The sequence below is a fragment of the Erithacus rubecula genome (assembly GCF_903797595.1).
Source record: "Erithacus rubecula genome assembly, chromosome: Z".
NCBI classification, from domain to species: Eukaryota; Metazoa; Chordata; class Aves; order Passeriformes; family Muscicapidae; genus Erithacus; species Erithacus rubecula.
The window spans coordinates 11,316,611-11,332,523 of NC_136661.1; positions in this window are offsets into that span (position 1 = coordinate 11,316,611).

Consider the following 15,913-nt stretch of genomic DNA (forward strand, 5'->3'; position numbering starts at 1 on the left):
AGACTCCTCTGCATTACACAGCTTGGAGGTGTTTAGGTTGAGAGAGGCTGGGGTCTCCACATTCAGCTGTTCTCAATATTAACTGCTACTTCAATAGTGTATTGATACTGCTACAACAGAGGTTCATCACCAGCTTCTTGTGCTTTGTGAAATGCTGGGATTCTACCAGGCTGCTCAGACCTGGCTTCATTCTACCAGGGCAGAATTGATACAGGGAGGCTCTTGTAAAGCTTCACTTAGATTATGATGTCAGGCTTAGCCCTTGTATCACCTCCAAGAAGTTTAGGGGTACTACAGATCATGTGAACTCTGCACCTGACAGCAGACAAAATAGAGAGGTATTTTGACAAGATGGGAGGAAATGTTGAACTGCTGTTGACTTTGGCTTAATTGGGGCTCTATCTAGTCAAGAAGTAATGCCAAGTGGAAATTCCAGAATAAAGGGCATGTACTTTACTTTTTGAGGCATCTTGAGTGTGCAACAACTCCCTCACATTATTTTTTGTCCTGCTTAATTCTGAGGAAATTCTAAAGACACAGTGCTATCAAAAGAAACAGAGCATACAGCTCCTGTGAGAAATCCTAGAACAACAGGGCAGCACACTGCCCAGTATAGGCACCATTTTACAGATGTGTGTCTTCTTACTATTGCAGTTTCTTGACCATGGGGTCATAGAGCAGCCAGCTACCTCCGGAGGTGATAATGCTTAAATGCTGAGGTTGATAGGAAAGCTTGTCATACAGCCATGGTGACTGGGGAGGCTCTAAATCTAAAATCTCATGTTTGTCACCATCTCTTTTAATTTATATTTCAATTGAGGGTTTTAACAATGTGAGAAGTAATTAGACGTAAATATGGAGTTTTCTCCATCTACTTTTATTTGAAATCCACAGTCAGTCAAGCCTAGCACAGTGAATTTGCAATAGGTTTTACTCTCTGCTATGTACAGTACAAGACATTTAGGCCCCAGGGAGGTTTACAGGTGAGGCAGTGAAACTGCCATAGCCCTGATCCCCAGATCCTGCTGAGCCCCTGCAGCAGGACAAACCCAAAGCTTCCAGAGTGTTTTCTGGCAATGAAAACAGAATACCTCTGCTGTAGGAACAGGTGGGAAGGTCTGGGTGTGGAAGATGTTCAGGGAATGGGCTGCTGGGGGGTACAGCAATCCTAGCCAGGCAGGGCAGGATGCCAGCAGGACATCTGCCACCCCATCTTTCTTTGTTGCTGAAGGACTCACTATCATCACCATTTATAAATTCTCTGCAGTTGTACCCAAAGTAATTACGACCTGGAAAAGAAGAATGTTTTTCTTTCCTTAGTTGAATGTCCCATTAAATTAACCAGACTAGAATGACAGGTTTATCCTAATGAATACTGGCCTATAGTTCAGTCAGAGAAATGATAAGTATATGCAAAGGCATATACTTAAGGTCACCTTCTGAAAACACTTAGATATGCATTTTCAGCTAGTGTTAACGTTCAAAAATTTTAAAAACTGCTTATGCTTGAGAGGTTTGGTGTTTTTGTGGCAGGGACACAGCTGAATGCTTTTATTCAGAAAGAAGCAAAGTTTGTCAGAATATACTGCATGCTTATACAACAATCCAGCCTGTTCAGATGACACATCTGTTTTTTCAGACACTGGCAGAAATGCCATCATAACAGCAATATTTTGTTCCCAGAATCACTAGAAAATGAAAAGAAAAAAACATCAAATCAAAAACCAAACTAAGTTAGTCACTGTCTCCACCTGGAGGCAAAAGGCTGTCTGAAATAACCAGTTTGTCCCATGAAGAACAGACCATGAAGTCAACAGGGAATTCAAAATATTTGCCAAAAGCCCCTGAAAAGCCAAGTATTGTCAGTTTCAGATGTAGTCTCAGGGCTTATTTTTTCTGAAACATGAATGTAAGAAGAGCACTACTGCTATTTAAATAGCAAGGGTTAACTTCTAATTGCTCTGAAGTATCTCTGATTTCCAAAGGCTGTAGTAGGAATATGGTATCTGTATTCCCCAAGAAGCTGTTTCCTTGTTGATGACAAAATCTTCCTCTATTTCTTTCTGTAAGAATTTCTTTTCCCCCTCTTTTTCAGTCCACAGGATCATGCAAGAGATCTTTATCACTTCACATCAGGGCACAGCTAGCCTGAAGTGAGTTTCAGCCTGGGGTGCCAGGAGCATGTGTCAAATGACTGCTTACTGATGCTGTGGACCAGAAGTCCCCACCAAAGAAAAGTATCACTAAGCTCACAGATTAATGCTAAATGCTTATTTGGCACCAGGTCGTGTTTCTCTGTGTGGAAGAGGGTGGCTGGGGTTCTGTTTGATCTCTCAGAAGAGGTCCAATATGGGCAAAAGGAGATCCCTTCTTAGTCAGTCAGAACAGCAGTTGCTGGTGAGAATCAAGTGAAATAAAATGTGCCAAAACTCCCAACCTGACAACTACAAAATGCATCCTCCTATAACTCAAAGTGTGACCCAAGCCTCTCTGATACCACTGGGCAGTCCAGATGGTGAGGCAGAGCCCTTCTATGAGATATGAACATTGTGGAAACAGCCAGTAAATTCAGTAGAGAGTTAGATCAGTACTTGCCTGATCTGGAGTTTTTCTGGAAACAGCTCAGAAGAAAATTAATCTGATTCTCAGGAAGTCAGGAAGACATGCTGTCCCTAAGGAGAAGATGTCACATGCTGCAGTGCTTTCTCTGCCCTCTCAGAGGCCCCGGGAGCCTCACCAGCAGCCACAGGGAAGACTGTATTCTCAAATGTAATATGAAACTTGCCTTGTTCTGTTTTTATCCCTGTGCTATCTAGGAGTTGGGTTTGTCTTTTCCATTTGCCTGGGTTGAACATTACAGGGAGGAAACTGGGAAGACAATGGAACACAACAGAGAAAGGGGTTACAGACAATTTTAATCTCTCAGGAGGAGCTCTACTGTGCAAAAGTATGTGAAACTGGTGAATTTTAGCCAGCAGTTTCAGAGAGAAATAAAACAGAATGACAGAGCTTGTCATACTGTTTTTGAAATGTTGAGAGTCGGGGAGGGCTGGTCATATCTCTGGAGGAGCAGCTGTGCAAACAAGAGGCTCAGCCTCACAGAGGTGCACTGGTTTGCATTGGCTGGGTAGTCTGAGCTGCAGGAGGAACTGCAATGTGTCACAGCCTAGGATGCAGCTCTGTGCACAACCCCAGTCTGTGAGCAAACAGTGAGCCTTGGTCATCCTCTACCTGCCAGTCACTCAGCCATGCCTCAGATTCCCACTCTACATGCGGGCATCTTGTGGTTTTCAACCCCACTGAGAGGTTGGGATGGGGCTTCCAGGGCTGTGAACACTGGCTGTGCAAGCTGCTATGGGTGTTATCTAGATGTCTCCACTGTCAATTTGAGATGAAAATTAGAACAGAGATGAGATGAAGCTGAGATAGTACCTCAAAAAATCCCTGCATCAGGAAGCATCTGTATACTCAGCCCCATCTCAGAGGGTCAGCAGGCTGGACATGGACATGCTGACCCAGAATATTCACCATGGGGTGTTCCACTGCTGCCATAAAGACAGTATCTGAGGCTGTGTTCAGCATTTCAGTGTGAGGAAAGCCTAGGTCCATTTTGGTCTTTGTGATTCACAGGTAGCAATGTGATGTGTGTTATGCCAAAGGATGAGCATTTGGATGAGAGCTACACTTTGAAATGGTTCTGTGATGGGTTCACTCCCACCTGCCAGGATTGCTCCAGGAAAAGTTCAGTGTTTAGTGCCAGAGCACAGCTGCCTAAGGACTCTGTGCTTCCTTCTGGACATCATGTTACATGTGTGTTCAGCTGTGGCTGCCACACACAGACACCACCAACAGTCCTTTCCCAAGGTAGTGCCCGCACCTAGCCTCTCTCCAGACCAGGAGCTGCTGGAGCCTCAAACTGCTGCAGCTGGGCTGTATCTGTGCAAGTAAGAAAAACTTAATGTCAGTGGCAAACAACCCATCACTTGTCATGTCTTGCAAATGAAGCAGGACACTATTTGGAGGACAGTCCTCCATGGGTGACGTACATGCTGCCACCTGTGATGGCACTGGCTGACTAAGCAAAGTCAGCTTTAAAAAAACATAGCTGGAGTGTGCTGCAAGCAGTGCTGTTTTTGACATGAGGCATTAAAGAGAAGTCCTCACTGCTTACTGCTATTCCCATTTCAGGAGTGCCTTTGTGTAGGAGTGAGTGTCTAGTAAGGTTTTTGCATCAGGATGCTAGCTTGGATTTGCTGGATGTATTCCAATTCAGGCAGTTACCATCTATCTCTGTAAATTTTCCATGCTGTTTCAGTTGGCTAGAGAATGATTTTTTATTTCATGTTCAAATCTGACTTTAATAGTTACTTCATACACTTGAACAATTCCTTTATTTCATACTCAGTGGTGGGTGGAAGGATGTTAAGTAGCATATACTTGGATCCACTTCAGTGGAAGCTATTACCATCACTACTAGGGTTGCAATGATGAATAAATTCATGCCAAAGGGAGCAAATCAGTAAAACAGAAGAACATTTCATTGCAAAAACTATTGTGGGGCTTAAACTACCCTACTCAATATAACAGCAGCTCATGACAGAAATCTATAGTAACTCCACTTTACTAAGTGTTACTAAGTGTTCTGGCAAAGGTTATTTGTGCTTATGCTAACCCTAGGAAATTATATCTCTCTTCACTGAAAACAAGCTCAGTCTCTGCAAGAGTGGCCTGGCCAAACTCCATCCTCGTTGCCTGCAGTTTTACTGACACTACAGGAGAACTGACTCCTTCTTGGCTACTCAAGTTCCCTCACTTCCCAAGTAAACTTTTTTATTCTCTTATATTCCAGTTGCTGAAATTATTTTGTCACCCTCTGCTCAAAACTGCATTTATCCTTTTCCTCCCACTTTTCACAACTGTCGGGATTATCAACTCAGCAATGTGCAATGTAGATTCCTGAGATCTGATGTCATTTTGCTTGGCATATGTTACACACTCAAATAAGCTGTTGTGGTGAATAATGTACCATATGTATACCTCCCAGGTTCTCCCAGCATTGTGAAGACTTGTCAGTGCTCAAATTGTGTACCACTTAAGCCAGGATTTTTTTACGTAGAGCTTCCCAGTCTGGTGTTACCAATGGAAATAAAATCCTCATCTCACCCTCTTTTCTCTGCTCTGCATATCAAACCCCAAAAAAGGTCTGGGAAGAGACTACTGTTTTGAAGACTTGATCTTTTGAATATACTGTGGGGAGCACTGTGGGGATGCTGTGTGCCAGAGACAGAGATTCTGCACATCATGACCTCAAGCCTGGGAGCAAGACAGGGATCCAGAATGTCCAGACCAGGCAGAGTGGTACCACATGGGTATTGCTCTAGCTGCAGCCGTGCCCAGGTCTTTGAAAAGACCCAGCAGGGAATAGTCCCCACCTGGAGACAACACAACAGGCAGATACTCCACCAAAGGGCCCCTTCCTCCTTTTTGCCAGAACCTGGGCATCCTGTTACAGAGCCTCCACTCAGCAAGCCCTTCCTTGCCCTTGTCACAGCCTGCTCCCATTACCACCACCCTAATTTGAATTAAAAATCCCCAGCAGACATGGGCACACACAGGCAGTGAGGGAGAAGTCATGGCACTGCTCATGCCAAGCCAGACATGCACTGGAACACTGGACTCCTTTTCTGCCTTCTGAAAGAGCTGTACAACAGGCAGACCCAGGATGCTTCTGCAGGCAAGGGGTGCAAGTGGTGCCACAACACGCCAAGTTGCTGCTCAGATGGAGCCTTTCATTTTAACTGATGCAGTCTCAAAAATATTCCATTTTCTGAGAAACTTCCATAATGTCCTTTCTCAGAGGAACACAGTAATTAGTTCACATAAAGCAGAGCTGTCCAACTGGTGCTCATGAACAGAAGCATTGGCTCTAATGAACCACGTTATTTTTTCAGCTCTATTACGTTCTGCATGCCTGTTACTGGCATCACGTGTTTAAGTGATTCAAATTTAAAGACTTTTAAGCTATTATAGGGAACTGGGTCTGACCACTATTGTAATATCTGATTCACAGTTAGCAATACATTCTGTTTTTCCTGGATCCCATTCACACCCTGGGAAAACACCAGGAACAGATGGTTTACTATCCAAATTTTATAAGTGGTTCAAAGAGGACTAGGCACCCCTGTATGCTGCAAACATGATCATCTCCCACTAGCCACAGCCAACTGTGTCAATTAGGTTAGCAGTAAGTATGGGGAGAAAAGCCTAAGGCAGTACAGTTCTAGGAACATACTGTGCAACATTGTCTTGCACAGTATTTAAGATGTTAAGCATTTAAGATGCTACAGAGTTGAGACAGATGAGACTTCCATGTGTAGAGAAGAGACTTTAACATTCATGCTGGGTTATTCATCAGTACCACTGGCTAGCAAAATAAATTTCTAGTGTCATTTTACCTTGCAGGTGTGAAAGGTTCTTACAGCAGTTTTTGGTGAGGAGTACTCTACCTGGAGTGTGTTTTTTTGTTGATGCTGATCCTTTAAAACAGAGACAATAGTAATGGGAAGGTTTTACTTGCTTAATGTTCTTTGGACAAATGAAAAGTAACCTTTGGACGTCTTGCTTTTGTCCAATGAGAGTTAAACGTTTTATATCTGCTCTTTCTTTCAAGCAAGGCAGTATGAGAGAGATTCTAGTCAAGATTCACAAAGCTCAAATTGATATAGAAAATTAAGACCCCCATCTTCTATAATTATATCTGAAGTGCAAATCAACAAGGTCTGTTTTTGTTTTATGATTTCTATGTATGTTTGATTTCTAGCTGGTTTTTTTAAGTTCATCAAGAGCTGTACTTCAGTAGACATCAACAATCAAAAGAAGATGCAGTTGAATAGTTTTCTTTCTTGCTTATCTAAAGTGAAAAGTCTAATGAGCACAGAGAACTCTTTCAGGTGAAATATTTCCATAGCTTCCTCTTGATATCTGAAAATATTAAAAGCTGTTACAATCAGCATAATGACTCATTTAATAGCTCAAACAGGTCTGCTCAGAAATCACTACAACTCATGAAATATAAGGAATAGATTCTGTTCCATCAGTCTTTGGAATAGTGGCTTGGAGGAAAAGATTTCATGTCAAATAAATGCTATTAGCTAAGAGTATCCATGCTATCTGAAGCTTATACAGCTGGATAATGAAGTTTAAATTTGGAATTTGGAGACAAGCAATGTAATGTGCTCTAGGTTGCAAACAGGATTTGTTACACAACATTTACACTGCATTTTTAAACTAAGTCACAGGTCTTAGTAGCTATAAAATGTCCTCTGTAGGGTTAATGATTCAAGAGTAAAAGCCTTTTTTCAGAGTCAGAATTGAAACAGTGACACTGTTTTACTTTTAGGACACTAAACCCAGGACTTGATCAGTTGATTTCATTTACATATAATGCATCTTAGTTTAATATGTATTGAATTTTAATATGACAGAGAACTTGATTTCTGGAATCTGAAGAGAATTAAAGTGCATTTGCTGCTTGTGCTATGACAGGCAGCATTTCACTTCCTGGAAAAATCTGCAATCACTCAAGGTCTGCTGAGAATTGAGACTAATTGTGGTGACAAGGCATCATCTAGTTTGGCACTTCCACAGCAACTAAAGTTCTGCTCTTCTTTCTAGAGACCTAAAGACTTTAAAATACCTTTTTTTCCACAGGTCTGCCTCATATGTTTGATTCCTCAGGAAGTTAGTTTTCAATGAAGAAAGAAGTTTGGAAAGGAAGGAAAATAAAATTCATGCCTTAACACAGCCAATGTTGTTCAAAGAAATTCAAAGCATGAGTATTAAATCATTAGGAAAGAACAAGATATAAAGCTTCTATCAAGAAATAATGTTTCTCTTTTAATTTTTTTTACTGTATCATTTTGTCAAAAACCCCAGGAAATTTTCATTGTTAAATGTTCTGGGGTGAAAAATTACTGGTTCTCAACAAAAAGAGAACACATGATTTAGAATATCAACCTGCTTTCTCTTTTGAGGAATCAACCAAAATTTCACTCTCCTTTCTGGTACTGTGAGTACCTTTGTCTTGTACCAACACATTTGTAGAAGAATGCATTGTTAGCCCAAAGTGTTATAGAACACCTTGGCAAAATCAGGCTGTGGGACTACAGACTGCTCCAAGTGATGAACACTAACAGGTTCCCATGCAGGATCCTTTCTTTAGATTTCTGGACATGTTGCTTGCTGCTCCAAGCCTTTCTTTGGCTCCCAGCTCTCAGTAGGGTACCCCTCTCCAGCTCTGATCTTGTGACTTCTGAGGAGGAATACTCTGAGTTGTAAAAACTCCTTTTCTTTCACTTTTGATAGATGGATAACGTGATCCCATCAGCAGCTGCTGTCTCCAAGGGCACCTTGGGGGTCAGTCCCAAGACATGATGCAGCTGCACATCAGGCTGGGATATACTGGAGCTCTAAAGACTCTCTGTCTTGCTTCAGGGTACAAGTGCATGAGTGAGGAGATACTAAAACACAATAAGAAACAATTCAGGTGACGCCTAAATGCATACTGATTTTTAAGAACAGTATTTTAAGCTTCAAAAAATAATATTGTCCTTTTAAAAAAGCTTTCCCAAAGGCTTGCCCCAATCAGTAATTGTGTTTTGTGACTTAAACAAGAGAAAAGCATACATGTCTTTGCCGAAATACTTAATTCACTATATCCTCATTCATATAGCACAGGAGGTCCTAAGAACCATATCCTGTTTTCCTTCCAAAAGGCAACATTTTCCCAACATCCATACCAGGCACTGTGGATGTACCTGAAGTTACCAGTTCAGCTAGCAAATAATTGGGAAGGTCCTGGAAAAGGATGAAGAGGAGAGGAGTACCAGCTATACAAGTCATTGTGTCAGGTCAAGCCACCTCATCTGTTCAGCGTTGGTGCTTGACCTCTGAAAGCACTGCAAAAATGTACCAGAATAAACTGGTTCTGTAAAAGCATGGAGAGGGAAAAGTGGGGTATATTAATAAATCTGCCATCAAATGTAGTCAGAAGAAGTAGGCAATCTAAATTCACCTGTATCAACTTAAAATGAGTGTATGTCAGTTCTTTCCACAGTGTGTCAGCTTCATATAAAGAATTTCCTAATTTTTTTGTAGGGATTATCACAAATCAAGTTACAAGAAGATATCTGGCAAAACCTACAACTAAAGGAAGTGTTACTAAAGCTGAAAACACACAGAAGAGTTATTTAAACCTCAGGCCACATTAAACTGACTGAAAAATAATGAAAAGGATATTATTATTCAGAACTAGCAGCTAATTGCTTAATGAAAATCAGATGGTTTACATACTGTGGTAATTTCTGAGAGCATAGCCTATTTTATTTTGTCAAATGAACTTTGGAAGAAAAGTGGTCTGGTTTTGTTCTGTACTGGCCCATTTATGGCAATATGCTATTTCAATAATAGCTCTAACAGATTAGCAGATGCAGCAAAGCAATGCAGGCTCTAAGGCTGTCAAAAACCCTTCAAATAGCCTGACAATTTAGGGAGCAGATGTCATTCTGGCACTTGCTGTCTCTTACTCCAAGAATACAATTTGTGATTCAGGAAGTAAGATATTCCCTCTATGACAGTGGACAATTTTCTTAATGGTGAACAAAGAACCTCTCAAAACTGATTTTTCTTTATGTCAGACTTTGCCAGGCACAAGAAAATAACAGAGCACATTAATTCTGTGCACCAGAAATGTGAATTAAAAACTCAAGAGTGGAAAATGCAGTGTTATGCAGATGAGGGCAGGACTTTTCTACCAATACGTGCCTTTACTGTGAAGGAGGTAAGGAAATTTTCCTTTGCCAGATAAAACAGCAACCTCAATCTCTGCAAGGATTTTCCAGACTACAAATCACTTTAGAAACTTGGCCAGTACTTTAACCAGCTCTAGAAACCAGCCTCTTGTATTTCTCAGGAACACCCACCTCTCCTGCAACCGGATGAGTCAGACAGCCTCCAGGAGCTTCATTCCAGGAATCTGGCCCACTCAGAACCCAGGAAAGAAGCACTGTGAACTGACATTTTCTTGATAAAAGGGAAAGCACAGTGAGCAAACACTCTGGACAAAGTCTACCCTGAACATTGAACAAAAGGCCCTAAAATTGCTATGGGTTCCTCTTCAACTGTTTTCCTTAATGAACTATACAGGTTAGTAAAAGAGACATCTGCCCCCACTTTTCTGTCATTAATATCCCAGCTTATCTCATTTAAGCTGTGCATCAGGCTTGTTTTAGAGTCAGTCCTTGTCACAGCTATGGGTGAATTTCAGATATCCCAAGACAGAGCATCCATATTTATTTGTCTTGTCTGCTGGTACTGACGGGTTATTAAATCCCAGGGAAAAAGCTGTAACAACAGGAATGGTAACATCCTAACATGTGTTGGAACTTTCCAAACTAAACACCCTACATGGACAGCTGACAACTTCAGGTTCAGTCTTCTTCTGGTGGGACTGCAGGAGAGCAAATTGGCACAGTGCTGGTGTCAAGATACCAAAGTAAGTCAGGAGCCTTCTACCCCAAACTGAGATAAGCATACATAAGTGTGTCCTGAGGCTGACCCTAGAGAAATCTGAGCTGGTAATCTGAGGAAAAATGTGGGTAGTGCCCACTGTCTTTCACTGGGAGACTCTCATTTCAGCTGTCCCAGTTCTCTTTGGGGTCTCTGTGGAAACTGACATCTACTGACTGGGCTGCACAGAACCCTTGGGGATTGCTGTCATGACTGCCCATTCCTGGAGGCAGTATCTAGCAGATAGGGTGCCTTCCACAAAATATTCTTCAGGAGAAAATAAATAAGTATTCCACCTCCTTCAGTCATTTTGATCATGTCACTCTGTTGCTATGTTCTCTGCACTAGGTGCCACCAATTGCCAACACCATTTCAACACTTTGTCTTCCCTCTGTGAAGAGAACTACCTGGCTCAGCTAAAATAAGGACACCAGATAAAAAGAATAATCCTTGTGTGCAGCTAAGAAAGCAAATAGAACAGATGGGAAACTGCTTTCTTACCCCATGGAAGCCAAGGGGATTTCTGAGTTTTTCATATCCTGCACCAAGGAAACAGGACCTTTCAGGGATTTTTGTGAAAAATAAGGTACCTCTACCCACTGCAGAGAAGCAACTAATCCACAGGCTCAGAAGCTTGCCAAGAGCTGTGGAGCAGCCAAAATGAGTTATCACTTTCCTTAATTGAGAGTAGAGAGCTGAAATCCCTTTCCCACGTAATCACAGAACATCAGCTATTCCAGGAGATTTTGTGTCTGTTCTGTATCCACCAGTTCCCTTCTCTCCAAATTTTTATCTGAGTATGAGCAATCCTTCCTGTCCAAACTATTACATTTCTTTGTAGAACATGTAGTTGTAAAAAATTAGCTTTTTCCAGCAGCAGTTTCAGCAGGACATGTCTCACTGGCCACGGAGATGCTGTAACCCTTCTTCGTATCATGGCTGCTGCTGAGCAGCTGTGTGCTGGTTTGGCGTGGCTGGATTTTCAGTGGGAAGATGTCAGCCACGGAAGTAATTTTTTCTGTGAGAAGCTGCTAGAAGCTTCCTCTGTGCCTGGCAAAGCCAATCCTTGTCTGGCTCTGAGAACAGGCATGCTGCTGAGCCAATTAGAGAAGTTTGTAACGCCTCTGTGATGACATATTTAGAAGGAAATCCAAACTGCGTGCGGTTCTTCCGAGGGGTGGGGAGGCACTGTGGCTGGGGCCATCCTGGAAGTGCAAGCATCCATGTGGCTGGTACGACCATGTGGCCAGCGAGCCTTGCCTGCCTTGGCCAGATACACTGCGGGCAGAAGGGAGCGGCAGCAGCTTCTCCTTTTCCGTGCCCTGCAGGGAGAGATGCAGAATGGCGCGCTGGCCCGCGGTGGCTGCAGGGCCACATGGCAGGGGCAGGAACAGGGTGAGTGATTCCTCACTGTGGACCTGGACAAGATCAGCCTTTCAGCGCTGCAAAACCCTGTAAGCACTTTTCAATGGTAGAACTTGTACCTATGGACAACCATTTTCTCCTGAGTCAGAATATAGGGAAAGTTGAAGACATATGAGGAGAGCTAACATGGCAGCATTGAAGTCAGTAAAGAAAGGAAGTGCTCCAAGTGCCAGAGCCAAAATTTTCTTCCACAAACTGTGGTAAAGGACTGTAGTAAAGTAAGCAGTCCCCTTGCAGCTCATTGGGTCCACAAGAGATACACAGAGGTCCACTCCACGACAGAGTAAGAGGATGCCAAAGGGGGCTATAAAAAAACCTGCAGTCACATGGATGAGTGAATCACGGCAGCAGTTTTGGGAAACCAATTTTGCCCATGAGAAGGACTCACATTTGCAGATTGGGCAGGGCTGCTGCTCACCAGAAGAGAACCAAGTTGGTGAATTTTACAGAGTACTGTCTCACATGAGGGGACCCCACAGTACAACAGAACATTTTGGGGGTTTTTTTTCCCTTTTCCCCTGAATGAACAGAAGAAAATTAGAAGTGATGAACTGACTAAAAAAAATCCCATGTTTTATCTCCCTGTGTTGTCAGTGTAAAAGACAGAGGGTCTGGGAAAAAAAAGTGTTCTGGAAGTTTATTTTAGTTTCTCGTTACCCTCCTTTAAACCTGTTAATAATTAATTTTTTTCTTTATACCTTTTAAATATAAGCCTGTTATGCCCTTAGATTTTCTCCTAATCCTTACCTCATGAGTCCTTTGGGTTTTTTCCCCTCCTCTGCTCAACTACAGCAGAGGAGAATGAATGAACAGTTTTTGCAGATGCCTGGTGTTTCAAACAGTGTCAAACCACAAGTTGAACATACTACTGAAGGGATTTTCAACTATGTCTTCCACTACTGGTCACAACACAGATCAAAACTCACTATGAAATCCTGGCCTGAATATACAGAGCCCAGTATATGGTCAGTGTACATTTCTTTTCACCACAGCAAATGACAATACAAGCAAAATGGACTCCACCTCCATCATTTAAAACTTGCTTTGCGTAAGCCAGTTTTGCAGACTTCCACTTTCTTGTTTGTGCTCTCCCTCTCTCACCTCTCTGTTCCTGAAAACAAAAATGGTGAGGTGTCTCTGTGAGTTGGCAGGCTGCCTAGCTACCCTTGTCAAAACCACTTGGTAAATTTGACCAGAGCACTGAATGTTTACACAAGGATTACTTATATTTAATGAGCTGCTTAATACTCAAGGCATTTAATTTCTATGTACTGGGGGCTTATATGAAGGACCACATTCTGAATTTTGATAAAAGTAAATCATCAACAGAACCCACATGCAACACTTGAACACATACAAATTTGGAATATTGACATTTATGATGAATAAAACCCAAAGTGATATAAAGATGAATTAACAAAAGGGAGGTGAACAACACTGAGGAACATCCTTGTGCCATGGGCTGATTTACTGCAAGATCTTACTTGCTCTGGAACTACAGTGATTCCTGGTCTCAACCGAACTTTTAATGGAACAGTAAACTTTGCTTGCTGGGTCCTGCACTGAGGCAGATGGACCTAGCAATTACAAATAATTTCTTTTTTTCTTTTTTATCGAACCTGCAGAAAGTCGCTGTATTGCCCCCATGTTTTGTTCACAAGAGCAGTATATTGCAACTCCTGGAATAGTCTTTCAGATCCAAATACCACGACAGTCATCAAACTCTTACAAGAAGACATTGAGGGTGAAAAGAGATGCTCCTGATGCCTCTCTCTTGATCATCTTTTCTTTCCTTCTCTTTCCTAGGTTCTCATTCCAACCTGATCTGGTATCTTTAGGGAGCTGGGATCTATTGGTGGGACCTTTGCTCCTGGCACAAACAGCAAACCAGCATGGCACAGGGAACCCTGGAATTAGTTTTTCCCTTCTTTGTTTTAACATGTCCTTGAGATGGTGCAAAAAACTCACCTGCCATCCTGGCAGCTACTTCTGATACAGAACTCAGCTCCAGAACAGGCTGCTCCTGGCCCTTACCTCTGCTGGGCAGGTCTCCATTGGGTGAGGAGGAGACCATGGAGTGGGGCTGGGGCTCTGCCCTGCTGCCCAGACCAGGACACAAGGCACTACAGCAGCATTAAGCCCCACATCACCATCACCCTGGCATGGCTGGGTCTCACACAGATGCAGAACAGCAGAGCTGCTGAGAGGCCTCCAGACCAGATACCACATACCATATGCCTGGCAAGTGGCTGGGCATGGAGAATAGCTTCTCACCAAGAAATATGCCTATGATCAACTAATTAGGACAGCTTGTTGCCAACTGCACAGACCATCCAGATTTTTAAGCTACAGCATAGTTTGTCAAACTAACATATAAAGCTGCTCTGCCTTTCTTCATGGGAAAAAAAAAATAAAGAAAAGCACTATGAATGGTTCCTGCTGCAATGCCAAGAATCATACCAAGCAAAAGAAACCTGCTCAAGGGAGTCTGCAAACCATTTTAACCAGGAATCAAATAGTGTTTTTTTCTTAATGGACTGTTATGCTACATTAGCAAAAGTTATTTGACATCATGAACGTGTAAGCGTATATAAAAGCCTACTATAACAGTAGTTTCAAAATGGGGAGGGGAAGGGGAAGAGAGGAGAAGGGGAGGGGGAAGGGAGAGGCAGACATTTTTAAAACAGTCTTGAAAATGTTAAATAGAGCATATTTGTGGCTATTAATTTGTAACATTTTTCATCTCATTTCTTCTGGAATATATATGTATTTCTTCAACCAAGTGACACAGAAAAAAACAAAATAGCCCTAAGGATTTCTAGATACAGCCTTCACCAGAAAATTGCTGGGGAGCAGGGGCATTAAATGTGCAACCTGTCAAAGTGGCCCACTCTACTTATGACTGGCAGGTGGATAAGTTGCTTTCATGGTAATATCTGCTCCTAGCCACCACCTTTCCAGGGAGAGGACAAGGAGGATGAGGCTCATCAGCTGCTGTGGTAGCAGCAAGGCCCTGGAAATCCAGTGCTGTATCCCACACTTGCACATAGTAGGCATGTGCACCTGAAGTATTTTAGGGATTGCAGAGCTGCAGAAACTACAGCAGCCAGTGCTCTGCACAAGGAAGCAGGCTGCAAACAGTGGTTCCAAGGCCACATCACTGCTGCCCAGGCAGAAGGCTGCCTGATTTCTTGAGTTTCAGACCACCCACCAGCTCAGACAGTGAAGGAAAAGCCAATCACCATGGCAGGTTTTCATCCCTAACAGGCAGAGTTATGGCAGCCAGGGCTCCCCTTGCACCTAGCACACAGAGCATATTTCCAGGACTCAATTCTTAGGTACCTGCTCTAAGGAGACAAATCACACCTCAATCCCATCTTTTTCCCCTAGCCAGAGAAGCAGCTTTGACTACTTCAGATGCAGAGAGTTATTCAATTTGACCCCACCCTTGGAAAGCATTCATCTCCCAGTTTCACCACCCAGGCACAAAAAAATATACCCGTAAACTAACTGGCAGGCCTGGGTTGCCAGGCCAGGGATGACACTGCCCACATAAAGCAGTTTGGGTTTGAATTCACCTTGGTTTACTAGAAAGTAAAATAAGGAAGTGTATGGCTATATGACCTCACTGGTTGCCTGGGATGATATGCATGACTGCAGGCAATGCATCTTGTGATCTTCAGTCCTGTTGTCCTGTGCCATCAAGAGAATTAAATTTCTTGAGCATTGGTTTATCAAAATTTCAGACCAGCCCAATCACATGGCCCAAAGCTCACATTTAGAAAGATCAGCAAATGTGTGCCTCCTCATTCCCCCTTTCTCAAAATAAGTTGTGTTGAAAGGAAGGAATGGTACTGAAGAGGTGTGAAAAAAAAAAATTTAAAATCTGATCTCATGGATATGCTAAGCTGCTTCAGTTTCC